This window comes from Grus americana, chromosome 4 (assembly GCF_028858705.1).
Source record: "Grus americana isolate bGruAme1 chromosome 4, bGruAme1.mat, whole genome shotgun sequence".
In the NCBI taxonomy this organism is placed as follows: Eukaryota; Metazoa; Chordata; class Aves; order Gruiformes; family Gruidae; genus Grus; species Grus americana.
This window is the reverse complement of record NC_072855.1, coordinates 20,533,315-20,559,915: the sequence shown is the minus strand read 5'-3', so window position 1 is coordinate 20,559,915 and position 26,601 is coordinate 20,533,315. Positions and strand designations below refer to the sequence as shown.

General features: G+C 40.9%; 1 protein-coding gene and 1 long non-coding RNA gene across 3 annotated transcripts in view; one reads left to right on the top strand and one right to left on the bottom strand.

Annotated features, from left to right (window-relative positions):
* The window catches only part of RBPJ (recombination signal binding protein for immunoglobulin kappa J region), a 160,649-nt gene that overhangs the window by 71,808 nt on the left and 62,240 nt on the right, over positions 1 to 26,601 (bottom strand). The window lies entirely within an intron of this gene.
* LOC129205786 (uncharacterized) lies at positions 310 to 24,376 on the top strand. 2 transcript variants are annotated; one of them, XR_008576858.1, is made up of 4 exons: positions 14,982 to 15,039; positions 18,279 to 18,374; positions 21,082 to 21,291; positions 23,194 to 24,376. It is a non-coding gene; the product is annotated as an uncharacterized LOC129205786 (long non-coding RNA). The 2 variants fall into 2 exon arrangements; XR_008576859.1 differs by lacking the exons at positions 14,982 to 15,039; positions 18,279 to 18,374 and adding an exon at positions 310 to 568.

The window sequence follows — 26,601 nt, the reverse complement described above, 5'->3', positions numbered from 1 at the left end:
GCCCAAACCTAGTGATCATTGTAATTGACGTAGCACTGCTAAAAGGGTGCCTGGGTCTCTGTGTTTCCCCTTTTCCTATTTACAAAGTCCTCTGTAGAAGATAGTTAAATGGGAAGAGCTTTGACGATAAATGTTAAACACTTGGATATGTTATTCTGTAACAGCAGCAAGGTGATCTCTGCCACTTACCCCAGGTGTCTGCGCGTATCTCTTTTTACGGGGCTTATGCCATGTCCTGGAGTGAGGTGCAGAGAGCCCTGGCTGACGTAAACTGAGCAGTTCCTGGAAACAGGACAAGTACAACTGTGTCACTGTGATGTTGAAACCGAACGAGCAGTTTTAGCATCATTTCGGCCCGAACAACAACTAGTGAATAGTGCATTTCTTCTGCTAAAAACAGCTGCTTCAACACCATCAGTGTGACACATCAGGTGTTTCTGTAGGGTGTTGCAAACCTTTCACTTAGTGCTGTTCTGCACCCTTGGCTGAACATACGCACACAGACATGACACCTTTGGTGCCTATAGAACTGGAGGTGGGTCTTCTTGCTGTGCATTAAGGCGTAGAGGTAAAACAACTTCTCTTTTCGATCTGGGCTAGCTTGCTGCAGGGCTAAGTCTAATGTTTCTGCACTGCATCAAAATGGAAGCAGGGGAGCAATGGAGCCCAGCGTAAAGACATCTGCATCGCTTGGGACAAACTCAGCAGTATTCAACTGAGTTTATTACTTTGGTCTCGGCATCAGCACTGTTAATACCGGCAGCAGTGCCAGCATGGGGTGAGAGGAATGGGCAGCAGCCCTGGAAAGCTATGAAAAGGGCAGGTGGAGCTGGACCCAGAACATTTTTTAAGTGAGGCTCATTGCCAAATAACTAGAAACTGTGGTGTACTAGCAAAAACAGATGAAGGACTGCTGTACTCCCTGCCTCACATAGCTGCAGTGTCTGTCACAGCACTACCACATACATAATCTTTGACATTTCATCTGATAATCAGTGGGTTTGGCACAAGCAAACCCAATCTTGTTGGGTCTTATCCTCAGTTGCTTTTTACTAAGCTCCACTGGGCATTTTTGCAGAAAGCCTCTCTAGTCCATTGTATTTGACAGCCTTCTTGGATGCTTTGCCTGAAGCATAATAGGGAAGAGGAGACCTCCAGGTAGCTGCACCCACATGCCTTGCAGACTCCACCTCCCTGGCCTTGCTGGCACCGGGACACCCTGGCTGCCGGAGCCGCTGAGCTGGTTCTGGAGCCTGCAGGGGCATGCGGAGCAGCCTTTGCCGTGCTCCCTTGGAAAATGTCACCAGGCTCAGCTACATACTTGTACTTGGAGGGCACTTGCCCAGAGCCATTCGGCATGGAGCTGAGCTGCGCAGGTTCGTACTGCAGTTAGGCAGCCTTTCAGTGTTGGATCAGAACTAAAAGAAGGATTTATTTTTTTTTTTTTTACAATCTAATGCTGTGGAACTGAGTTTGAAGCAAAAAGTTGCAGAAGAGTAGCCAATGTATAGTTTAGAGACATACTAAAATGTATGCAAAGTGTAAATATCTTGATGTCTGTAATTTTGGAGAGGGGAAGGCAGGGGATGGGAAACTGGCAGAGTGGTGCTCTCAGGACATTAGTAATAAAATGAGACGATAAAAAGCCTTTAACCTGTAGGTAATTGATGTAAATCTGCCCCAAATGTGTAGGGACTGAAAGTGATTCCCATCAGCAGTCCAAGAGAAATGATGTGTTGTCCTGCGTGTCTAATCCACAGTAGACAGGTGCTACATCCTGGAAACCATCCCTTTTGGCACTTGCTTGCACCTTTGTTGGCAGCTTTATTCTAGCAGCCAGTGACTGGATTAGCACAGGGAATAGACGGGGTTTCTCAGTCATCCTTCTGGACACAGTTCAGACATATTCTTCAAATAATGCCGGGGGAATTGAGGGCTGGTTTCATATGTTCTGCAGATAACTAAGGGACTTCGGTATTCAGGACATATTTTACCAGTCCTGTGTTTACTAACAAATGCAAAACACAAGAATAGATACATTCTGCCTAATAAAATAACTTTTTCTGATAAAAATAAAGCTTTTACTAAACAAGTAATTGAATAACCATGTTGGTACTCTCCTTCTATGGCACAGTCCTGCTAAACAGTGCTCTTTTATGGAACACTCCCTCCCCCCGAACCATATTGTGGCATAACTAAAAGAAACAGTGCCCTGGATAAACTGTATTCTTAACTTCTGTTTTGTAAATCTGTCATTGTGTGAACAAAAAAAAATCAGTTTATTTTTCTTAATTGCCTAGATGAAATGAATTTATGCAGTGCCCAGTCCAATGGGTATCCAGTTAAGCATACAGCTTAGGAGTCTAATGCTGAAACCACACAGCATCCAGGGACTGCACTGGAAACTCTCTGTTTAGGTACTTAAGTGGGAGATGAGCTGTTGGGAAAATCTAGGCCAGAATAACAGTTTTATTTTTCATATTGCCCCTTTACTTCATCAACATCACCCTTTATCTCTGAGGCTGTAGATTTGTTTTTACAAAGACCAGTTCTGCGAGTTACCGGATCTCTGGGCAATACAAATTCAGTCTAGGTCAGGCACAATGAAACGTATGCTGAATCAGCCAGAGCACAAAATACATTCACCTAATGGCAGTTTATGCCAGCTTTGTTCTTTATGATGCCTCAACAACAACTCTGGGAGAAAAAGTGATATTTAATCACACCCAAATTGCACAGAGGCAAGGTTTTGCCTTTTTGAACAAATTTAATCTGTTACCTTAAGCTGTACCAGTTGAGTACATTGCATCAAGAGGCAGTGACACTTTTGATCCAGGATTAACTGCTGTAACTTTGGATTTACTGCCTGGTGGAGCCTTGGCCTGATTTTTACCCCCAAACCACTTATATCCTGTTTCTTAATGTATCTGCCTTGAACTCATTTACAAATCTACTAACCTATTCTTCTTCCAAATCTTTTCTCTGAACTGCTTCTGCAGTAACGTCTGCCAGTTTCTAATGTCTAATGGCCAGATAAATGACCATTAGAAAATAATGGATTCATAAAATGCAATTATGTATCTTTATGAAAGCAATATTTTAGTGATTTGCAGCTGGCCTAGGGCACACATACGGTTATTGTGAACTTCTGTTGCTTTTGTCCTCCGTCCCGTCTCACTGCTTGCTCTACCTATTTACAGCATTCTATTTTAGCCCCTTGAATTTGCCTGATTAAATAAGTCTTTGCAGTGGTATTTCCTAAGCATATAATACAGGACTATATTGGACATGCTTAAACCTTCAGGAGGGAGAAAAAGATATTCAAAGCTTTTAATATTTAAATATATTTGTTCCCATTGTTTATGGTGCTACTTTTTGTTGTTATAGAAATCTTCCGAAAGGATTATTGAAAGGGTTGTCTTGCTTTAATCAACTTAGTAAACTTTTGTTTTGTCCTTTATGTTGATTACAAAAGCAGCTGACATTACTCTGTTTTACTTGCACCTTTTAAGCCATTGCACTGTGTTAATGGCTGAGTAGCACCTCACTGAGTGGCAGAACTGTGCTTGCTCAGTTTAAATACTGCTGCAAAAGTAGCACAAGAGAAAAATGTTGTCTTTAAGGTCCTACAGAAACTCTGGCTAAGCTGGAGTAGTGGACTGGAAAGAGATGTGGCAGAGAGAGAGAAATCGCAGAAGTAGTGAAAGAAAAAGGGGTAGAAAGGCAAAGGGAGAGACTGTTGCTTCAATAAATAGCGGGAGGGATGGCTGAGCAGACAGCATCAAATTGCTCCCCATCTCTGTTCTGGCACTTGCGGGTCTATTGAAAACAGGCCAGAAGGACATGCTGAATTTGTTGCTCCCGTGTGCCAGCCTTTTCTGCAGTAGCGAGAGAAACCAATCAGTGCTGCTTCAAAAGCAGCTGGAAACTGAGAAAACCCTGGTCCCCTGCTGCCTGGCAAGCAGCAGTACAGGGTCTTCTCGGTTTCCAGCCACTACAGAGGCTCCATTGACAAAATGTGTGCGGCATTTGAAGGAGCACAATGTGACAATGAAAGAACCTGAGGGAGACAAAACAAGGAAGGGGGAGAAAAGAGGGAGGGGGGGAGAATTAAATGGGAATGTGGGAGCAAGCTGAAGGCAGGAGGACAAAAACCAAAAGAAAAATATGCTAATCACTGCAAAAGGGGTGATAAAAATAAATCATCATTGTCATATTTGACACCTCTGCACTGCTTTATCAAAGAATATAGTTGCGATAGCAAGACTCGAGAAAACAAAGTAAGGCTTTACTAATGTTCGCTCTCACCGCCTCTCTGAGATACAAACACGCTTACTTTAGTGGCTCACTTTGACAAATACCATTATGAAGTACTGAGTGACGGGAAGACGCCAGGTCCCACACCGGGCACCATGTGGTGCTGTGAACAGGACAGTTCACCTCCTCACCCTCTGTTTCAGAGAGAAGCAGAAAGCATTAAAGAGCCCCGGAAGCCAGGAGGACAGTATGTCTTAATGTTGCTCAGAACAACGCGGAGAGAAAATAAATGCTGCCCAAAACAAAGCCATGGAGCTCACTCATTTTCTCCTTTCCCTTGTACTTCATTGCATCGGCTAAGAGAGTAGAAACCTGGGTATCACCGACACCAAAGCAGCATGGCTAGGCTTTATTTCTTTTACCGCTGTCTGCCTGGCCTTGTGGCGGGACAGCAAAGAGGGGCATCCAGGAGCTCAGGGGATGTGCCTGTCGTAACGTTTTTGTAACCTCCCAGCTGTCCCCGCTTGCGGTGGTTGTTCTGGGTGAAGGACAGTCTGGGGGTGCAAGAACTGAGTTTTGTTACAAAGCCGCTAAACTGGAAGGAGGTCCCCAAATGCCCTCTCATGGCTCATGCCCCTTCAGTCCACGGGTCCAGCTTGCGCTACTTCAAAGTAAAATGCACTGAAGCGTAACACAGGGTCTTCTGCACCAAGAGTTTCACTCCAGATAGCTGCCCTTATTGGGAATAACTTGGCAAGGTAGATGTACAAAGGAGAGTATTGCTTGGGAGAAAGCACTAATGTCTAGAGATTTTCTGGGAATTCTTGGTACTTTCTGAAAGGTCAGAGAAGTGCACCATAAAAATTGAGGCAGAAGAACAGAAATGCTATTGTTAGTTTCTAGAGGCATATCAGCCAGGAACCGAGGAGGGGGTAAATTCTGTCTTGCCCAAGTTGAAAGTGGATAAGCTCAGTTTACCTGCATCTGCCTTTGAGCACCCTGCTGTCATCATCTTAAATGAGTTTTTCTTTTTAACCAAAGGAAGGCTCTTGCCCTGATGGCAGGAGTTTTGAAGTTAATAAAGCCTTCTTAAAAAATTCGTAGTTATCATTCAAGTTTAAAACAAAATGCTTCCATTTGCTCTGTTAAGTTGGCAGTTACTTTCAGTCTGGAGAAATTATTCCTGCAATGTAGTTACTGGTTAGGTACAAAAATAATCTGTTTCTCCAAAAGCAAACTTAATTTAGGCATGACCCATGGCATCTACACAATCCCCAATTTTTAGATCAGTGATCAACTTGTCTTCTCTGTGGGTAGTTAGTGTAGAATGGAACTGATTTTCTTGTGATATTTTTACTAGTGAGTTACTGTGTGTGATAATTTTGAAAGAAGCTACAGATGCTTTAGCAGTCGTAAAATGAGACCACCATCACATCTGTCTCATCAGAAATCCCCCACTGTATAGTAGTTTAAGAATGAGGTGGTATTTGTTATTTCATCTGTTTGGTTCACGTACAGTAGAACAAAATTGATACTGTATTTTCAAATTTACCATTTCAGGGTTTTTCCATGTGAACTGTAAGTTAATTTAAAGCAAAGGTACCTTGCTTCATCTGTAAATTCTTAGCTGTATTTTTTATGTCGTAGGAGAAGGTGACAGCAAGGGCTGGAGAGGAACTACCAGCATGATAAACAAATATGTAGAGATACTGCTCAAAATATTGTGCGAGAACCTGTTTGAATCCCTACTTTTAGGGATTTTTTTTTTTCTTTTTTGGGTATGTCTCATGGGCTGGCTATGTCTACATTAATGAGTAATTCATCATAACAGAAATAGATCATCATATTGAAGTAGTTAGTGCAGAGAAACATCGTGTTCGTTATGAGCACTTCAAGGATTTGAACTTCAGGCTACCTCTAACTTGATCCCTTGGGTTGGCTCCTCTCACCATGCAAGTGGTTTAAAGTTGTCCAAAGGCCCACTGGTTGGTTTGGACTCTCACGTCCCCGTTGGAGGCTGGAGCGCATTTCGTGTGCACTGGGCAGAGCTTCTGGGTCAGTTCCCTGCAAAGGGAATTTGGTGCTTCTCTGCACCAAAACTGCTCTCTGAACCAAACTAGTGTGCAGTACAGGGGGATGGTCAGGGGATGGGATTTGTTTCAAAACTGCGCTACTGGTCTGAACCAAAATGCTAATGTATAGGCAACCATATATATTTTTGTGGCTTTGGGAAGACACTGCATATTTTTTTTGTTGTATACAAACCCAGGAATTTTGCATGGTAATGCTTATATATCTGCTCGTATACTTTTCTGGCCAGTAGCCTCTGGTAAGTTCTCTGTTTAATGATTAAAAGACCGAAGCCAGCTACACTGAATCATTATGTAAGCAGAGAAATCCTTACATATGTACTTCACATGCGACTCAGAAGAGCAGATTTTATTTTATCAAGTGATAACAATTGTGGTCCTCACATAAACAATATGAAAAATTGGTTTCCAAGCTGCGTGATGAAATAACTGTGATGTAAACTGAGGAAGTTTTACTCCAGTTCTCCAAAAAAGAGAAAGTGATGGGTTTGCCAAATCAGGAATCTTAAGCGACTGTCTGATTGAAGAAGAAGATCCTGCTCTACATAGGATTTCATGAGAACACAGAAAGGGTGAAGGAAAGAAAAAGTCTGGAATCGTGTAGGCTTCATTTAAAGCAATGATGTGCTTGAAAAGTCATTCACTTAAATGTTGTATATTAAAATAAATGAAGTCCCTTCTGTCTTCTCAGTTGGAAACCCCCCCACAATACTGATCGCTTCCCTTGGCTGACAAACTTCAGGCAGTCTGCGAGTAAAAGGACACAGGTGTAGTAAGGCAAAATGATGGTGCCTGGGATCTTTAAGCAGCTGACAGTTAAAACTTCACCCACATTTTGCTGCTAGGATCAACGTTTCTCTTTCATAGCTCATATCATAGACTTCTCTTTTCACCTATGTTTTAAGCAATGAGTACAGCACATAAATATATTTCAGCATCTGAACAAAAGAGAACATTTTCTTTCCAACTCACTTATTTTGATACTTAAACTTGAAAAGCAAGTTGATACATTCTAAAGTTCCAGGAAAAGCAACCTCTGTCTTCTGCTTCTACATTTCTCAAGGAAAAAGTTAACCAAAAGCATCAATCAAAACCTGGAAAGAATCACATCTGAAGTCTGAAAAAAGTAGTTAGCTCCACAGAGGCAATTACAAGTAACATTAGAAATGCAGATACAATATATAGCACATCAGTGTATCCATCATGAGATCAGAAGCCAGAACTCCAAAATGCTAATTCTGACTTTGTCAATGATTTTCAGCTTTTGTCAGGTCATTACTATTCAAAGTTTCCCACTCAGGCAAAGGAATATTAATGCTTCGAAGAGCTGAAGAAAGAGTTCAACACTTAACAATTTACCTTTCTGATTTCTCATTTATTTATTTGAATGAATCATTACTTTGCTATTAAAACGCTGCTCTGAATTTTGTTTACTACTGCTGGCTAACTTTTTGTACTGAATGTTTTAATTTTGATTAGTCACATTCATTTGTGCAATTTCAGTTCCCTGGCTGGGTTGCCAGAGCTCAGGCAAGTTTCTAGTGCAGCTGCTGGTACAACTACAAAATCTAGTTTCAGTTAATTCTTGTGTATATGATTTTCGCATTTGCTCTCAAAATGATCAGGCACATTTTGAGTGAATGCATGTTTCCAGAAAGCCAATGGAAAGGAATGTAAAGTGAATTGTGAAAAAGCATTTGACTGCTAAAAAAGAGAATTCCTACAGTAGTGTACTCTATTGGCTTTGCTCTAAATACTCTTGAATTTCTTCCACTGGCGTCTGATCTATAAAGGGATTTGGTCACTTGAAATAGCAATTAAGTCCTAAAGTTCACAGTATGTGCTGTTCAGCTCAGCTTCTGTTTAAGCTTAATAGAGAGCACCCACGTTTACGCTGTGGATTATACCCACAACCTGCCTTCCAGGTTGCTTTGCTAGCTGCCAAAGGGAATGGTGGCACCACAGGAAATTCAGGCAGATGTGCTCTGCTGCCATGGAGGTGCCCGAGCTCCCTGCGAGCCTCCGTATTTTGACCTGGAGGCTCCTTTGGCACCTGCGGGTTTGCATTTGCTCATATGCAGAGCTGCATCTGTCAACTTGCAGCTTACTGCCATTGAGACCTGATCAATATCCCAGCTTTGGTGCAGCTACACCGGGGCTCTCATAAGGGCTGAGTTGGGTATGAGCAGCAGGAGCAGGAAAGATTTCTCTCTGCAAAAGGCTGAAGTAGGAATTGCTGCCATCCACTTTTGTGCAATACCCAATTTGGTCCAAATTCCTGCCAATAATATTTTGAGGATCGTGTCCCAAGCTGTAATTTTCCTATCCCCAGATTAGAGGCTAAATTTGCCCAGGGAGCTGGGAGATGCTGCTTCCCGGGGAGCTACGAAGTTGTCAGTCAACTGTGGCTCCAAACTCCTGGCACGTCACACACTAATTAAAACCTGCTTCTAGAATGTCTTTTACACTTATGCCTCAAAATGTCATTCTAGTTTAAGAAACTTTTGGAGACAGCCATGCTCAGCTCCTCTCTGAGTCGCAGAGGACTCAAACCTACATTTTCTATCTCCTGGGCTTCCTCTGCCTCAGCACACCGTATTGCCCTTTCTAATTCTGGCCCTAGAACAACACAAGTGTATTTGTTTCATGATCAGAAGATATTTTTGTAAACTTTTCCACCTCATTTTTGCAAAACTGGAAGTTTTCTCGTAGTCAGAAACTACAGATAGCCTCAGATTTAGTTTTTAATCCAGACTGGAGGTGGTCCACAGGGGTGTTCAGAGATGAGGTCTCAGTTCAGTCTGACGAAAGACCAGGAACTGTTTGTAAAATCAGCATCCATGTTTCGAACATCTCCTAGGTGTTTCTGATTTTCTTCTCTCAATTTAACACAAAAATGTAAAGTATCTTCCCTTCCACCCCAGGTGTACAACAAGTTTAGAGTTGCAGGAGTTATAACAACTGCATCTCTCAAACAGATGGGTTTTTTAAAATTTGATCAGGCTTTTTACATTTAAATTTCGTCAGCCTTTTAAAATTTGATCTCTAAAGAAAGCTTGCAGAACTCCTGAGCAATTGTTAATGGGTCACCTGATAAGTCATGGAGATCAATTCTTCTTATCCTCAACCATTACGTCCCTATTACAAGTGAGTACACAGAGACAGACGGTGCAGGCTTTTACTTCAGCTTAGTCCATACAGACTAATTAAAAAAACAGGCCCAGTGCAGATGACGCCAAAAGAAAAAGTCCAAAGCAAGAAGAAAAAAAAGAAAAAAAAAAAAGAAAAAAGAATTACATCATTTCCTTGTATCTTCCCTAAGGACAAGGGACTGGAGAGTATGAGTCAGTCTGAAGAAATGAAATAAAAACAGCCCAGCTTTTAGTGACTTTTCCTTGTTCTTACCTTATGGAGCAGAGCAGGCCATGGGGAATTAGCAGCAGCAATGTGACTGCTTGCTAGGTTTTAAAATAGGAGTGAAGATGTGCACGTAGATAGCTTGGCTTTACAATTTGCGACAAAGATATAGTGACTAGAAAAAGTGGACTTGAATGTGGGGCAGCATGGCCTTGTGGACATCTGCTGCCTACAGTCAACTACAAAGTAGGTGTGCTCTGCAGCTAGTGGGTGAAACATTTTCAAAGCTCCTTAGAGAGAAGAACACATGTTGCATGTCCTTTTGGGTGCTCAAGCCTCTTTTATACCCCTGCTTTCCAGTCTACAGTACAGAGATGCTGGGAGGATGACATGGTGGATGACTTACACACTACTTTCTTCGTGTAAGGACAGTGTATTTTGTCCGTGACTTATGACTTGCATATCACTTTGCCATGTACTCGCCTTGCTCTCTGTCTGCCATTACAGTGTTAAATATTCTGGCAAATGATGTTTAATAATGCAACCTATTTTTCTGCTTAATAATTCAGTGAGTGAGAATTATCTTGACACTAATGAACTTCCTACTGTGTCAAAATGGCATCATTCACTTCCGTTTAAATAATGCTTAAGATAATGAAGGACTGACTCTTTGAGCCAGGGGTTCATTTGATAGCATCATTCACAATTCCTTTAATATCAAGGATATTCACCAGGTCAGTGTCTCTGAGGAGGGAGTTATGAGAATGACTATAAAATGTTTATTGCATGCTCAGAAAAAAAAGGGGTCTGTCTATTGCTAACAGCCCCTCTTTTCACATGTACTCCTCCAGCTTTATGCATTATCATAGCAAAGTGGTAGTCATGAGGCAAATTTTAGCATCCACAGTACGTTCAGCAAAAAATATAAAAATCATGTTTCTCCATTAAATGTCAGCATTAGTTAAAAGAAATTGAATTTTTAAAGTATATAGGAGAAATAATTTATTTCTATGTGAAAAGGCTAAACTTCTATTTTACCCTTTATATAAGTTCCCATGTGTACCTTGCTTACAAGCTGCTTGTTTGCCTGTTGTTGTGCTGTGATATATATTCCACTGCTGGCACGTTACAGTGTCTGGGAGTCCTTGCAGCACAGGAGCTAAGAAATAGACATTTCAGTGTTGCTTTGTGCAAAATACCACTTTCAATGACAACAGACAATTCAATAAATTACTCTGATAGACATAATTCTGTGTGACAGACATTTGTGGAGAAAACAAAAAAGGCAGTACAAGGTATTTTTGTTCACACTCTCTGATGTCAGTGAAGTCTTTCAGTGATCAAACCCAATAAGTCCCAGGACTACCCTGGAGCCTCCCAGGTCAGAGCTTACAGGGCAGAAGGCTTAATTACCCAACTCAAGTTTCATTGTCCCCTGATTCCTGAGATTTCATTTCAGAAGGAAAAGATTTGGGGTCTCCTTTTGCCCATATTTTTACAAGTTTTTATTCTTTTCTGGTTTTCACCTCTAATTTCCAAGGTCTCTTCTGTCTTTTTATACGATATTCCTTCTCTGCCCCAAATAGCTAGTCTGGCAAGCACAAAGATGTTTAAAGGGCTTCAACCAAGTTAAAAGTGTGTGTAGAAGTGATGGAGGATTTAAGATGAGAAGGCGGGAAAGACCTACCTGGCAGTGTACATATAATTGGCAGTATACATATAATTTCTCTTAATAGTTCAGAGTTTTGATTGTATCACAGTCTCAGTTTTCATTTAAAAATAAGTCCCTCTGAAGAAATATTGATGCCCATCCAGATGCCTGCGTGTGCAGTCTGAAACAATAGCTGTGAGCAATGCTGGTCTGCGTCATGAAGTTCGGTCGTGTTGAGTAGCTTCAGGGCTCCCTGACAGCTTTATCAAATGACTCCACGTGCCAGGAGGAGAAAAACATGAAGACCCTATCAGCCCCTCCAAAACCTTGGCTTTTGCAGTAACGACCTCTTTGCCTATGAGGAGCAAATGGGAATGAACCATGGGATGGGCATGAGAAGCCAGGACCACGCAATCTTCATGTCATGCTGTGCCTTGGACAGAGGCTTGCAATCATCTGACCCTGTCCTCAGCATCTGTTTCCCCGAATTGCAAATAGTTCCATTACCATCATGCTGTTTTACCGTCCTATGAATGCAGACTTGCCCTATGACAGAACGAGTCCCACCTCTGATTGATGGAGTAGATTTCGCCATCCCGTACCGTGTGTGTGCTTTATGCTGCAGGTCCTACGTAAGCCTAAGAAAAACCTTCTGATGTGTACTACTGATTGTTTACATATGTTATCAGAGGGAAAAAAAACAGGAAAGGAAACCTGGCAGCTCACGCTGCCAAGAGACCTGGCAGTGGCTAGAATCACATTTAGATCATTTCCAGTCAATAGGCTTTGTTTTCATTTTTTAAAAAAAACCCTTCCTAGAAAGTTGCTGCACTGTTATTTTTTTCTCTGTTACAATCAGTCCGGAGGAATACTTGCAATGACTCCTGTCCTTACAACCAAAGCAGGCAACGTTGGGAGATGCTTCCAGACAGAAAGTGGAAGGTGTGGTGAGATGCTGTGCTGTATACAAGTTCAAAATGTGCAGTGCTGCCTGGGGCTGTGATCAGGGTTCTGTGTGATAAAGGCCTTTTAATGATAATGAAATCAGGGACTTGTGATGCAAATAGAAAACGATGCCAAAAGAAGAAGGAACAATGCAATAAAGTTTAGGCCTAGGTATGTTTCTCATCTTCAGGTCAAGCTCTGCGATGGGGCTAAAAACATGAGTGCTGGGGGACTGGGACTCCAGCTGCCTGCAGCTAGGGATTGCCTGTACCAGAGGGAACGTTTACTTGGCCAGCTAAGCCAGCCCTCACGGCTCTTCTGAAGCCAAAATATTAGAGGGAATAGATACCAAAGCAAGTTTAATTAGAGTCTAGCTCAAATTCTTTCAATTGTGTTTAAGTCTGTGTTGTATCAGCTGATCTGTGCCCATTCACTTTATTAGGGTGAAATGGAAGTTGCAAACTCATATCAGCATCTCAAGTACTACAATCTCAGCTAGTCCAGGCCCAAGCTTCAGGATTCCTTGGCTATCAAAACTATTCTCATATTGTTAAGCTGGGGACTTAAAGAGTGCTGACTCATTTTCCAATAACAGCCATATTAACTTGGCCTGAAGACATGCAACATAAGCAAAAATAAAATGTAAACTTTAGTATCAGCGTAAGCATTAGACATTCATACTAGCATCATCCAGAGAGGAAAAAAAAAGGAAGTTCAAGTGCAAGCAATCACAGTGCTAAAGAGGTCTAACATGAATTCTGTGTGAGAAGATGCAGTGTTATTAGCATCGTCTTTTCTTTTGACATCTTAGTCATCAGGAGCACAAGGATGGCAGTTGTCATGCTGCAGTGGAAGCAGGGCAGTGATAAATTCACTTCATGTCCAGTGTCAGATTCCAAAAGCAAAACCACAACACAAGGATTATCTTGTCATCGCAAGCACATAGAAAAGTGACAAAAGCTGTCAGGTTTTGACATCTAAATGAGATACACTTAGGAGACTAAAGTTAGGATCCTACTTTTACTGTGTCATCCCTAGTTAAGGGAAGACCAAAGATGCTGAAGCTGCCTACAGATTACAGTATCTGCTACTTCCCTCTGCCCTCCACAGCCACCAGAGATATGGTCATGTCAGAGATCCTGGCTGTTAGGTCATATGCTCCAATACACCGATGCAAGACATAAAAAGTTGTCAATGATATAGGAAAAACAAAGTAATGCTTATAGGCTGAGATGTCAGAGAGATGTGGAAAACCTTAGCTGAAAAGGAAACAAACAAAGAAAAGATGCTATTCAGTCAGAACTTGGTGGGAAACTACCAGATCCTGCTGTGTTTTTCTTGTGAGAGGGACAAAGATGTTTTCTCCTAAAGACTGACAATGGTAGGACATTGGCATGCAGAAATTTCATATCTGGAGGTATTCCAGACCAACAGAAGTGGAAAAGAAAACAACTTAGAAATAAATGGATTTTGATGCCCAAATCTTCATCCAAAAGACCTAATCCTGATCTGAGCTACTTCAGATGGCAACAATCACCAGTGCCAGACTCCCAACCAAACATACCCCTGTCTATGAACTTTTTACATGTTTGGGAGTGGAGGGAAAGGTTGGATGAGTTAAGTCTGGCTGAGGACATCCTGGTTCCCTGTTGCAGGCTGACCGGAATATTTTTGAGTTTAGCTCTTCTGCAAGAACTGTCTGACTTCCTTCCATGAGAAGAGTGAAAGAGGACCAACACTGTTAATCATTTTACCAAAAAGCCATCATCCACCTTCATTTCACTCTTGTGACTCCTGCAAATGTTAGACAGGCTCTGGCTCAGAGCCAGCACATGGTAGTGGCAGGGAGAACTCCTTTCCATTAGTTTCTTTAATTCACTGTTTCCCTTACAGATCTGAAAAGAGATGAATCAAAAATAATTGCTTGCTTAAAAAGTAATACTGACTTGTTCATTAAACCTTGTTGGGGCACTGGGTGCAGGCACTTGAATGATCTGGAAAATATGAAAAGAACTTGGCTGGGGAACAAAAAAAGAGCTGATACGTGGTAATGGCAAAAGCAGAAGTAGAAGCTATATAATACAGGCAAATTCCTGTTGAATGCCTCTTTGTCTTGCTTTAAAGAAATACAGAGAAGCACTCAAGATGTACAGATAACTAGCCAGTGTTCCTCACTGCAGAGCTCAAGGAAAGAAGGAAATGCTTCAAGGGTTAGTTCCTGGCTATATGGAATATTGCTGGACTGAAAGCAGTCAGCTGGAGTTCATCCTGATAGTCCCACAAACCATCTTATCACAAAAATGTACAGTAATCTGTAAGAAGCAGCCACAGTATTTTCCCACCACTTTGTGCTTTATAGGCATATGGGGAAGGGGGTAGAGAGACTACAGCATGGGGTTCGTGCTGCACGTGAATAATGAGCTTGGTCCATGTTTAAAGAAATGTATCTTGTGGAAAGGGGAAAAAAGGAACTATGATTGCATGTGAACTTCAGCTCTTCCTCTTCCCTACTAATTATTTGTTCTGTTTGTTAGGGCGATGTTTCTTGCATATTTGTTCATATACCATACCAAAGGAATAAAGATGAGTCAATAAACTGATGGATGATACATTCTGTAATGTCTTTGCATCTGCCTCCACTGCAGCACTACCAGCTGGGGAGAGACTCCAGAAGCATCAGTCCCGCTTCACAGGCTGATCACTGGCTCGGTGAAGACAGAATTTCTCCTATTTACAGAAGTATGAAATTAGAAGCAGCAAAGTATTATACCTTCAGAGAAACCGATACTGGCTACTTTCAGAGATGTCAGGAGTATTGGCTTAGCCTTCAACCAAGATACACAAGAGTGCAGTTTTAGCATCTGTTTTCTATTTATGCCAATCTGGGTCTTAAATTGAATCACTGTATTTCAATGTGATGTTTCATAATGTTTTTGATATACAGCTTTCATTGTCTCAGTGTAAGGATACAACTGTATCATCTTCAAAAACTAGATGTGTTGTGTGCCAACTTTGCAGTTTAGATTCAGTACAATCGCTCTTCAGTTTGTACTCAGTTCCCAGGTCAAAGTGCAGACCTGATTTAATTGGGTCCTTTGAACACTGACATTGGAAAAAAAAATTAATTATAGTGGTAGTACAGTCAAAGGCAAAATGACCCATTGAGATTTCTGGTTCAGGCAAGTTCTTCCACCATCGTCCTTCTACTAGTTCACTTCCAGCTGATGTATGGTGTATAGGTAGTTGTTAATGTGCTGTGACTCTGTTACTAGAAAGAAAATCCCAGGCTTGGCCTCAGTGAGATAATTAAGACAAGTAGGAAGAGTTTTTATCCTATTTTGTAGGGTTAAAAGCCGTAGGATTGATGCCGTGACAGCAAATGCCTCTTCTGGCATTTTAGAGACACATTTACTAACTCTGTGAAATTATGTTACAGTCTTTGTTCAGTCTGAGGCACTTGTATTTTCCTCTTACACATCGCATCTCTGTGGCCGGATGGAAGCATTGGTTCAGAGGTCAGGTCACGGGTTTAAAAAAAAAAAAAAAAGTTCCAAAAATTTTCTACAAATCTGTCAAACCTGACATGCTCTCTCCTGGTCCTGGTGGGCCTCAGGGGTCACAGCTCCAGAAGAGCCCTCTGCACAGCAGTCCTAGGGCCAGGGGCTGGGGGGGTTTGGGAACCTACTTGAGCCAAGAGCAAGGAAGCCCTGGAAGCTCTGGCTTTAACTTTATTTTGGCCTCCATCTCTGTAGAGGTCAGTTGCAACCCCAGCTCAAGCCAAAATTTGCCTGCCTGCCTGCCAGGCGTCTTGCCATGGAGGAGGCTGCAGATTGCTAATTCAGACTGACCTGGCCAAGGGTCTCAGGGTTTCCAGGCTCCCAGTCCAGCTGGCTTTCTGGGCTCCCCAAGCCCGCCTGGAGTCTCAAAGTCGTGGCAGATGCTGACATGATTCCTGTTGATTTCACTGCTGCTTACCCTGATTAGCAGCCACTTTCTCAAAACTACTGCTGCAATCCCTAGAGAGCACCTTTCCTTTTGGAAATCATGCGTGTTGGTATTTCCAGAATTATTTTTTTTCACTTTGCCTGCTCAATGGGAAATTTCACAGGCTTTTTCCCCCTCTAATCTGCACATAAACAAATTTAAAAATGCCAAAATTTCATCCCTTCAGATATTCTGGGGTTTGTCCACCACCGGTGTAAATGTTGGCATTTAGATCCCAAGAAAGATTTAACAGATTCGAAGGGAGAGACTCTCAAAATGTAGCAGATTGCACAGGGTTACCCTAACGGAGGGAAAGGTAGAGCTCTGCTGACAAGGTTCAGCTTTTTTTATGTTCAAAATTTGAGAAAGTTCAGCCTACAAAGAGATTGTAGCTAGGTTCTTTGGTTTTCCATATTTTTTACACTGAATAAGAACTGAAAATTCAGAAAATTCTGCAACTCTGGTAAGGTCTCTGTCCAGTTGTTGAATCGTCGCTACCCTTTGTGAAGACAGCAGCTGTGATTTTTAATGCTCTCCTTTGTGTGTTGTTTTGTAAAATGTCTCCTTTTAAGGCTGACAAACAGCACCTAATCGCTCATGAAAAAAAAAAAGATTAATGTCGATGCATAAGGAAAAGTCCATAGCTTCCTAATTCTTAAACTTCCTGTGCTCCTGTGGCTGAACAATATAGAATTGTGTTGAGAAGGAAAGCACATTCCCAGTGGTACCTGTCTGAGTTTGGGATTATACCGTCATTAACGGATACACTTAAATGCAGTTTTAGAAGGCTCCAAAGCTGACATTTGCCTGAACATCTAGTGTTGCCTTAGTTTTAGTACTGGGTTTATCTACCTTCTGCAGTTAACAATGTATATTTTTAGATGATGCTATGGTTTCCAAACCAGGAAGCCCCTGCAGCCACTGTGCTGGGTCAGATGAGTAGGAAAAAGAGAGCAAACCATCACTGCTTTGTAACTACCATAGTCTCTGCAGGGCTTCTGAAAAAAGCCCCTAAAAATAGCTTCCTTGACACTTAATGCAAGGTGTCAAGTTTTTAAATGAAATGTAATGTATCAAGTATTATGCCTTCATGAAGCAGAATCAATTCTCATTTCCGTTGCTTCATACTCATGGGCGCTACTAGGAGTGGCATGAACAGAAAAGCAAAATGAGGAAGTTTTTGGATGACTGTTTTCTGCGAGAAGTTCTCGTTCTTTTTATATTAGAAAGAATTTTGTGAAAGGGGAAAAGAGTCTCTTACGTAATGGACCTTCACCATGCTGTATGTGCTTTCAGCGCTCTATTTTGGCTCCAACCGAGCCTTCAGGAATAGGGCCTTTCACCCTGAAGATATTTAAAGCTTCAAGGCTGTAAACAAGACACAGGAGAATATGATTTCAAGGTAGAAGAGAACAGTGTGGTATGTCAGAATGGTATTTGGCACTGTGAGACGATGGGGCTAAAAATTAGGATGCTGTTATTTTTTCTGCCTCTTTAATATTTTCAATTTCTTGGCAAGCGTCTCTTCATTACATATTACACCTCCCATCCCTGTGTCATCGGGAGAGTAAAGGCTATTACAGGGTGTTTGGAGTAGCAGGACAGAAAGCATAGTGTGGGTCCTCTTACTGCAAAGCAATTCCACTGCCACAGACCGCATCTCAATTTACGAAGGTGCAAGCGTGAAATGGGCAATCTGGCCCCACAGGCAAAGTGCATTTTACTGGTGCGGATCCAAGGCATCCAGAACCCCAACAAACAGCAACCAGCAGGTAACTCTGCTGTGACTTTTCTTTAGGGAATGAAGGTATGAACCCAAACCAAGGTATTTTTCTTGGTCTGTACTTCCACCAGAAGAGGTTTGCTCCTCAGGAACAGCTGTGTACAGGTTCCTGTCGTTTTAAGTGATAAACAAAAAGAGTATCAAAAAGCCCTGCACAAGCGTGTGCTTCCTGCAAAACTCTCTGTGTCCTCTCTTCCCTCACCCTTGGCAGCAACGTATGGAACAAATCTTTCCAACTTACAGAGATGCAGTAGGCTTTTCTGCAGACCGTTTTCATTGCCTCTCCTCAACTGTTTTGGCTTTTGAGGTAAGACTGGTTTAATTTTTCAGATCTGCTAGGATTTGGCCTGCATGTTTTGTTTTCCTTTTCCTGTGTTATTGCAGACTTGTGCCCTTCTTGCTTACTTATTGATTGGCAGCCAGATAATGACACTCAAGAACTGATTTTTTTGTGATTTTTTTTTTTTAGGAATTTTTTTTTCCATGGTAGAAAAACCAAAGGCAGTGAAACTGAGTTTAAAGTTTAGCATTCACAAGCATTGGTTTTATTCAGAATAACTTTCAATTTTCTCACTTCAAAATACAAACAGCCAGAGCTGTTATAACAACAATGTCGTCATAACAAGTCCCAGATTTGTTCATTGTTGCCCAGCCTGCCTTTAATTGTCTGAGTGTTATAAAAGTAAATTCAAAAGTTTTGAATTAGCAGCATTTAAAAATCTGTGCAAATCTGGAACTAATAAGGCTTATACTGAATATTAGTTCTAGAAAGGAAGGCCATTTCAAAATATATTTCCACCTTAAATTTTGGCCTGAGTTGACTTAGTACAGAACTGAGGGACATTACGTTTGATGTTAAGAGAGAAGCCAGGCCCAGAACTCAAGAGGATGGACAATGGTAGATGCGATCAGGGAAATAGAGACGCCTGGTAATGTAAGAGCAGTGAAGAAATTGCAACCATATTGCTGTAAAACAACACATAAACAAAGGCACCAAACGGATGGGTTAGCTGCACTTTCGAGAACTGTGTGCGAAGGAAAGTATCGCTAGTTTGGATTGCAGAAGAGATGGAGGAAAAAAGACCATGTGAATTTGTGCAGCCACCTGCCATTAACTATCCTAAAGTCAAGTGAAAGTTATTGTGTGGCTAGACAGCCAGAAAGTAGGATTACTAAAAGTGTTAAAATGAAACAGCTAAGCTTTCCTACTACACCTACAGATATAAGGCATAAAGTGAAAGAATAATCAGGGAGAATTTCAACCTAGTAATCATTAGATCAATAAAAAAGAATTCATTTAGGACAACTGGGAACTTAAGAATGTAAAAGCAAGCACAAAAGTGATGTTTTGGCCAGGAATGTCTGGACAGGGAAAATATTTTTTTTTTTTTCTAATGTCAGCAGAAAACTTTGTCTAAATGTCAGCAGCAAGAAGAAAATGTGAAATCGTCAGCAAAAAGAAACATTTATCATTCCTAAACTTCCATGTCACCTATGGCAACTTCTGGGAACAAGCTTTTCTGCAGGGAATATTATGAATATTTACTGGCAATACATTTCAAATATTTTTAAACATCTCCCTGAAAACAAAATATGTAATTGGATGTCCACTCCAGAATGGCCTTCTGTATCTGAGAGGAGAAAAAAGGGAACAGTACACCTACTTTTAAGCAAGATCCAGGAGGATTTTTCAAAAAAGCAAAGGCTGAGGAGGGTAGGGTTTTCTGGTTTTGCTGTACAGACAGTTGATCCTAAAATGCTGAAGAAATGAACGCAATGTAGACTTATAAATCATTGTTCATCACAGCGAGGCAGTTATGAAGGAGCCCTTTAAAAAACCCTGAGTGAAATAAGACCAGGTAGAGAAAATTCATAATAGGTTATTAGCAGATAAATGTGGGAAGTGTAGCCACGCTCTGGCATGTACCCAGTCCACCGCTGCCTCCCAGGTCCCACAGGTCCAACTGGCTCATAGCACCTTACAACCATAAGGGCTGAAAAATGACAGCAGCATCTCATCACTTTCAAGCGTATGAAAGTTTTGGATGAGGCCACCACAGTGCAAACCACTCAATCTGTAAAGCAGCATATGTAACCGCAGCAGAAGACCGGATTGCCCCCTTATCCACCAGGCTGGCCATAAGTGCCCCCCGCTTCTGACCAGTTCAGAGCAGGAGCTTGCCCTCCTGTCTGCCCCATCTCCAGGGAATACTTGGTGGTGGTGTATCCAAAGCACTGCTGGGAGCTTGTCATGGTACTACGCCCTACTCCTCGTTTTGTGGGATGGGTGGGAGTTCTGGGCTGAGGTTGAGAGAAAGTCCCTATGTTGTTGGATGGAGGGAGAGCTGGCTCTGCTGGTGGGGTAGGGATGAGGTCCTTATCTTTGCTTGCCATAAAACCAGAACAAGTTACACCTAATAAAGAAAAGATGACTGACCTGCAGGTAAAGACTAGGGGTAAGCAGGTATTTTTCTGCCTACTAAGATTTGAGTGGGATGCTCATTTTGAAGCTACACTTAAAAGTTAGTTTGGTGGAGTTTAATAAGCCAGCACCTAGGGACAAGGGGGTTTCTTTGAGAAAATATTTTGATGTTTGGGTTTGGGATTTTTTTTTTTTTTTTAAATTGTGACACTAGCTGCATGAAATGTATGTCTTACCACAGAGTCTATGCCAGGACTATGAAACCCAGAAGTCAAAGCATGGCATGGCTTAAGACCACAGTAATGCACAATTTCGGGAAGAACTAGACCTATCATCTATGAGTGTTCATCAGTAAACAGCACGGATTCTTAGTTTTTTGGCTTAGAAGAAGACCTGAAGGACTCTAAAAACACCTAAAAAGACAATGCCCTTTTTGTATTTTTGTACCAAATTCTCATTCTATAACATGCTACATTATTCATCTTACAGCCTGATTACCAGATACCAGACTACACAATCCATCACACCATTTTTAGGGAGAAAACTTCAAATACCTAAGTGAAACTAATGCAATTTGTGTTTATTTACACAGGCATCCTGTTTACAAAAACATTCCCCTTGAGAAAATGGCACAGTCCTCTGTCATATCCAGGATTACCATGTAACACACTCACTAAGGGGGAATTCAAGCCACTGCTGTCTGTTGTGTCACAAGATAGAACCTTCAAGTCCCATGCATGCGGAGGCACAAAGAGGAACTGCTATGATCCTCTAGACTGTCTGGGCCACTGAAATGGTAAAGGTGAGGAGAAGGTAGCACTATCTTTGCTCAACGCAATGAATAACCAGACTTTTTGGCAAATAGGCATGCAGGGTTTTTTTAAGGAGTGAGGTAACACTAGAAATTATAATCAGTTCCAACCACTTCACCTTCAAGCTAGGAAAGCAAAAATCCTTAATCTAAGGTAAAAGCAAAGCAGGAGCCTCAGAGTAACGTATAAGCCTGTTAAAAATCAGATGTCTGCTCTATGGTTCCAGGAATTTAAAGGCTGTGAAAATAAACCCCATTCTACCATTCAATATCTAAGCAAGAGGCTTCACCATTACCTAAATGGCCTGCCCAAGCTAAATAGCAGTATGCATTAATATTTCAAGAACACCTTGATAGCGCTATTTAGAACACACATTATTACTCAATAATCTCAAAAGCAGCTCCCACTTATTGATGTCGCTGAAGATGACTTGAAAAGTTGACTTTTTGCCATATGGCCTACCTGTCTACAAGTTATCTAAAGCTCCTATAGGGTGTCTCACAAAATGAAGCCCAGATTCTGGAATATAATCCTTGACTGGAATTGTGCAAATCTCTTGCTAAGAGAGATAAACATTTGCATTGCCTCTTCTGGGTTTGTGTAGTTCTGGGTATATTATTACCATGGAAAATTCAGGAATATTTGACTGGTTCTGTTAAAGAAACATCTTAAGGAAAAGATTAAATAAATCTCATGCCTATGCAATGATTCAATGAATTTACAGTTATAAAACCCAAGCTCATGGAATTTTGAACCCAGCATAATTTTTATTTTGCTGGATTGGAAGACCAGACATTTTATCAACACGTAAGAGATGCTGCAAATTTCATTTAACCATACTGCATAATTCTCTTTTCTTACTCTCAAACTAAATTTCAGTGATCCAGAAGAATCTGAAGTGCCAATTTTTGATATAAGATTTGTAAAGTACCTTTCTGTGTACATATATCACATGCACATGCATGTGTGCATGCACCCACGTTCTCTTTGCTATCGTTTCACCATTTGGTTCTATATAAAAACTGTGGAGGTTCTTTGGATAATTTCTAATGGCTCAGAATACCCACTGGGGCTGAGAGCAAGCCAGAGTTTCTGGAAACCTAAATCCTCTCATTTTAATAGTTTTGAAAATCCTTGGCGTTTAGCTTTGAACTTTAACCAAGAAAAGTTATATCTTATAAACAATGGCATTTGTTGATTGGATGAAGGACTAGATCAATATTGATTTTGGCAACTTGTTTTGGCTGGGTTTGCCTGAAGAAATATGCTGCTTGTGGTGTTAAAAAGTTATGTCAGTTCCTCAACATGTGCCTCTTTTTCTTGGAGCATTGCCTGAAAATTAGTTTCCAAACTTACTTCCAGAAGTTAACCTAGAGGCTGGCCTCCTCAGCAAAGGAAGCTACACAAAAAATACTGGAATATAATCTATTATTGTGAGTTAACAACAGCCTTTTTCTGAGCTATCACCATGTATGAAATAAAACCAAGAAGAAATATTAAAGACGTATAAAACAATGGATTTTTGTTTCACAGAAGCACTAAAACATAGGACCCAATTCTCATTTGCATTGAGTCTGATTTACACCATGTTCTTGCAATTTAAAAGGAGCTGTAAAGTAAATAAGCAGAATGATAGCGACAAGATTTTAGGCACTATGGGAATTACCTAGTTGACACACAGTTAAATAGGAGCCATGTGATTCAATAGGAGCCAGTTCCTGATTCAAGACCAGTGCTATGAATGAACAAAAATATATCTTTTGGAGAAAATGTGCCATTTTCATTTCAAGGTTCCCACTGTGACAGAATCTACTGCAAACTGATAAATTGCTACAATTAACATCACAATTAAAATGTTCATCTTGTTTTGATTTGAATTTTTCTCATTTCAGCTTCCAACTGTTTGAGCCTCTGATGCGACTGCTACAGGAAAGAGACACTTTGGATGTGGCTATCTATCTACCTATACATCTAACTATCTACCTACCTATCTCCCATTTCCTGTATATGCTGTTAGTTCACATATCTTTCTCCTCTCGTGGTGCTTAGCCCTCTGATGTATTTCCAGAAAGCAATCAGACCGCATCCCAGCCTTTCTTTCACTATGATAAACAAGACAAGCTCCTTCACGCCTGCTCTACAAGAGCAATTTCCCCCATTTCGTCCAGGTGCCTGCTCTACCCATGCGCAAGTTTGAATGCTCAAACATGAATGAACAAAGTTTCCAGATAACATCTTACCAATACTCTTGGCAAATAGCATTAATGTTTTCCCATTTTAAAAAAGAACTTCCCTCACCTGATTCATCCCGAGATTACTTGTCCCTTTTTGTGTTCAGGTCACTTTGTTCCTCTGACTGTATCCTGTGGGTGACTGGCCTTTTTGTTGGGGTGTGGTTTTTTGTTTGTTTTTTTGGTTTGGTTTGGGTTTTTTTGGTGGTTGTTGTGCCCTGATGAGGAACACCACTTTACAACAGAAATTCATGTTCTTTGACCCAGAGGATGGAATTAATCTCCTCTGTCTTCAGGCACTTTTAGAAAGTGATTTAGTCTGTCCCGAGAGAGGAGTCCAAGACAGGTGGGATAAATGAGCGCTAAAAAGTTCCCATTTCTATATGTTGAATAGAGGTGCCTTGAAAGCTGCTGTAGTGAAAAGCATTTCATCAACAGATTATGGGGATACAGTGTTGCGCTCCCCCTCCCCTAGAAAAGAACAAAACCACTTACTGAACATTTCTGGATTTTCTGCATTATTTCTAATTTTCCTCTAATAATGGCTAAATACATTGTTTGTGGTCCTCTCTGGTCATTACTTTTGGCCCTTGGTTTTATATATAGACATATAAAAAAATTATAATTAATGTATTTGTGATGTCTGGATTCGTTCCTTACCCCCTCCTACTCAGAACAAAGAATATTTTCTTAATTTTTAACATCCAAATTAATTATTTCTTAAGGCAATACAAAGGAGAAAAAAAGCCCCTACTACTAAGGATGTACAAAGTAATATATGTATTTTTTGAAGATATCTATTGAAAACTTTTCCAATTAACTGTCCTTTATTAAATTTCTTCACTTTCACTTTAGCATCAAGTTTATTTTTAGGAAAAAAATGCTGTTTCAATTTTTTTACTGTTGTAAATTACTGGTAATGAAAAATGAGTTATGAAGCACATTGTAAAAATTAAGTTTATGTTAAAGATGTTAATCTATAATAATTTGAGTCTTGCACTTGTAATAAACTATTGCACTTATAATAACCTATGCAGGGACATATTCATTCCATAGATTTTATCTTTTTCCCCACTATCATGATGATACAATAGTTCTGTGTGACTATTTTATTAATAAGCTAAGATTGCATCAAACTAAACTTGAGGAATTTGTGCACTCTATGTGTAGCTTCCTTTATAATTTTCATTGAGCAGCTTTTTCCAAAAGAATTCAAAAGTGTTTTACAAATATACCAGCTGCACATTAGAATTATTTTGTTTGGTAAAGGAATGCAGGTAGCACTGAGGTATGAAATGGTATGATGGTGTATATCAGTTTAGGCGAGAGGTGGATTTCAGGTGCAATTTAATTATGGGTTGGAATTTGACCAGTTAAATGTTACTCTTCCAAAAACCAATGGAGAAAATTTAATGCAATAAATATTCTGCAATTGTTTTCGCTTAGTTTTCCCTTGATATGGAGAATGTAATTTTGGAAGCCTGCTTTACGCTACGTTAGGACAACCAGAGTAAAGTGCTGCATCGGCAGAGCTGCAGCTATAGAATTTCTTTAAAATTTTTCTGATGACTTTTTCCATTCTCTAAAAGTTCTTTCATTATTCCAAAAAACCTTTCCCATATACCCTCAGTTAAATATAAGTTTTTCATCACCAAATCTAGTAATTTCAAGAAAAGAAGAGAAAAATTTCTAAAAGTGTCTCTCTTTCTTTACCGTACAGGAAAATTTCCAGCCAGTTTTATAAGCCCAGCACTTCCTGCAGTCAATGGGAGTCTGCTGCCTGAGTTTTGACCAATGCTAGTTTTGATGGCAGGATCTGTTATCTGTTTGAAGTGGTATGTGACAGAAAGTTCTTTAACATTTTACTTTAAGTTTGGATAGAGATCTGAAATTCTCTAACCCTCTTTTACCTGAAATGCTGATTCTGAATTATCGTGAGAGAACAAATAATTTCCTTGTTGCTCCAGAATTTGTCAGACATCTGTGGGAGCAAGCTGTATCGTGGCATTTCCATGTCTCTGCCTCAGACCCTACTTTGCCAAATTCAATGATGAGAGCACCGAAAAAAAAAAGTTCTTTCTCCAAGGGCCAAAATGAGATTTGTTTCCCTCTTGCCCCTGTTTGCTCAATCCTAATACATGTTTAAAAGACTGCTTTACCCAGTCTATGATACTAAAATCAATCCAGACTTATTGAGAATCCCTCAGCAATTCAGAGGTGACGCATCAGCTGTAAAGCCATTATTTTGCCTGGCTTCTGCTCTAATGCACAGTGCATTTGATGCAATAGCATGTCCTTGCTGCTGAGGCCAAAGCTGGGCCATGGCCACTGCTTGTCTTACTGGAGGCACTGCCTGCACTGATTCAGCAGAAGGAACAGTTCCCTCCATGACCATCTCAGTTGGACCAAAATGGAGCTTTGGGAAGGATTTTCTTTTCTGTTGCGCTCTTAGGGGAGGCCCCAGATTACATCTACTAGGTCTTGTACTTTTGTTTATTGGATTGGAAAGCCCTTTATTATCAAATTGTTTCTTCCTCAATGAGCATGACTTGCAGGCTCTCCCCTAACTTTATCTCCTACCTAATACGTAGGTTGAGCTCCTTTGAGTCTTTGTGTGTCCTCCAGTTCTTTAACCATTGCTGTGGATCCTCTCTGAGTCCTCTCCAATTTTTTGAGATCATTCTTGAATGGTAAAAACAAGAACTGCGCTATTCTAGAAGCTGTTGAAGCAATGCCAAGTACAGAAACTCTTAGCCAACTCAATTGCTTGTCTTCTCAGGTTGGTGTTTTACACACTGAATTCCACCACTTAGCTCCACCCTCCTGCTAAGAGGCAGACAATAATCAATGAGATTATCAGTCATCTCTGAGATTCTCATCAAAGACCCACAGGTATGAGACATAGGTTCCCCAGTTGTGCAAAAGGCATGTCGACCTGCATACCCACGTGCCAGGTCGCAGTTCAGTGAGGTTTGGATGCTCCTGTCTCTCCACCAGCTCCCGGGAGGGACTCGTGGGCAGGCAGGAGCCAACACACACTTCAGCCACATGCTTGAATTGGACAACTAG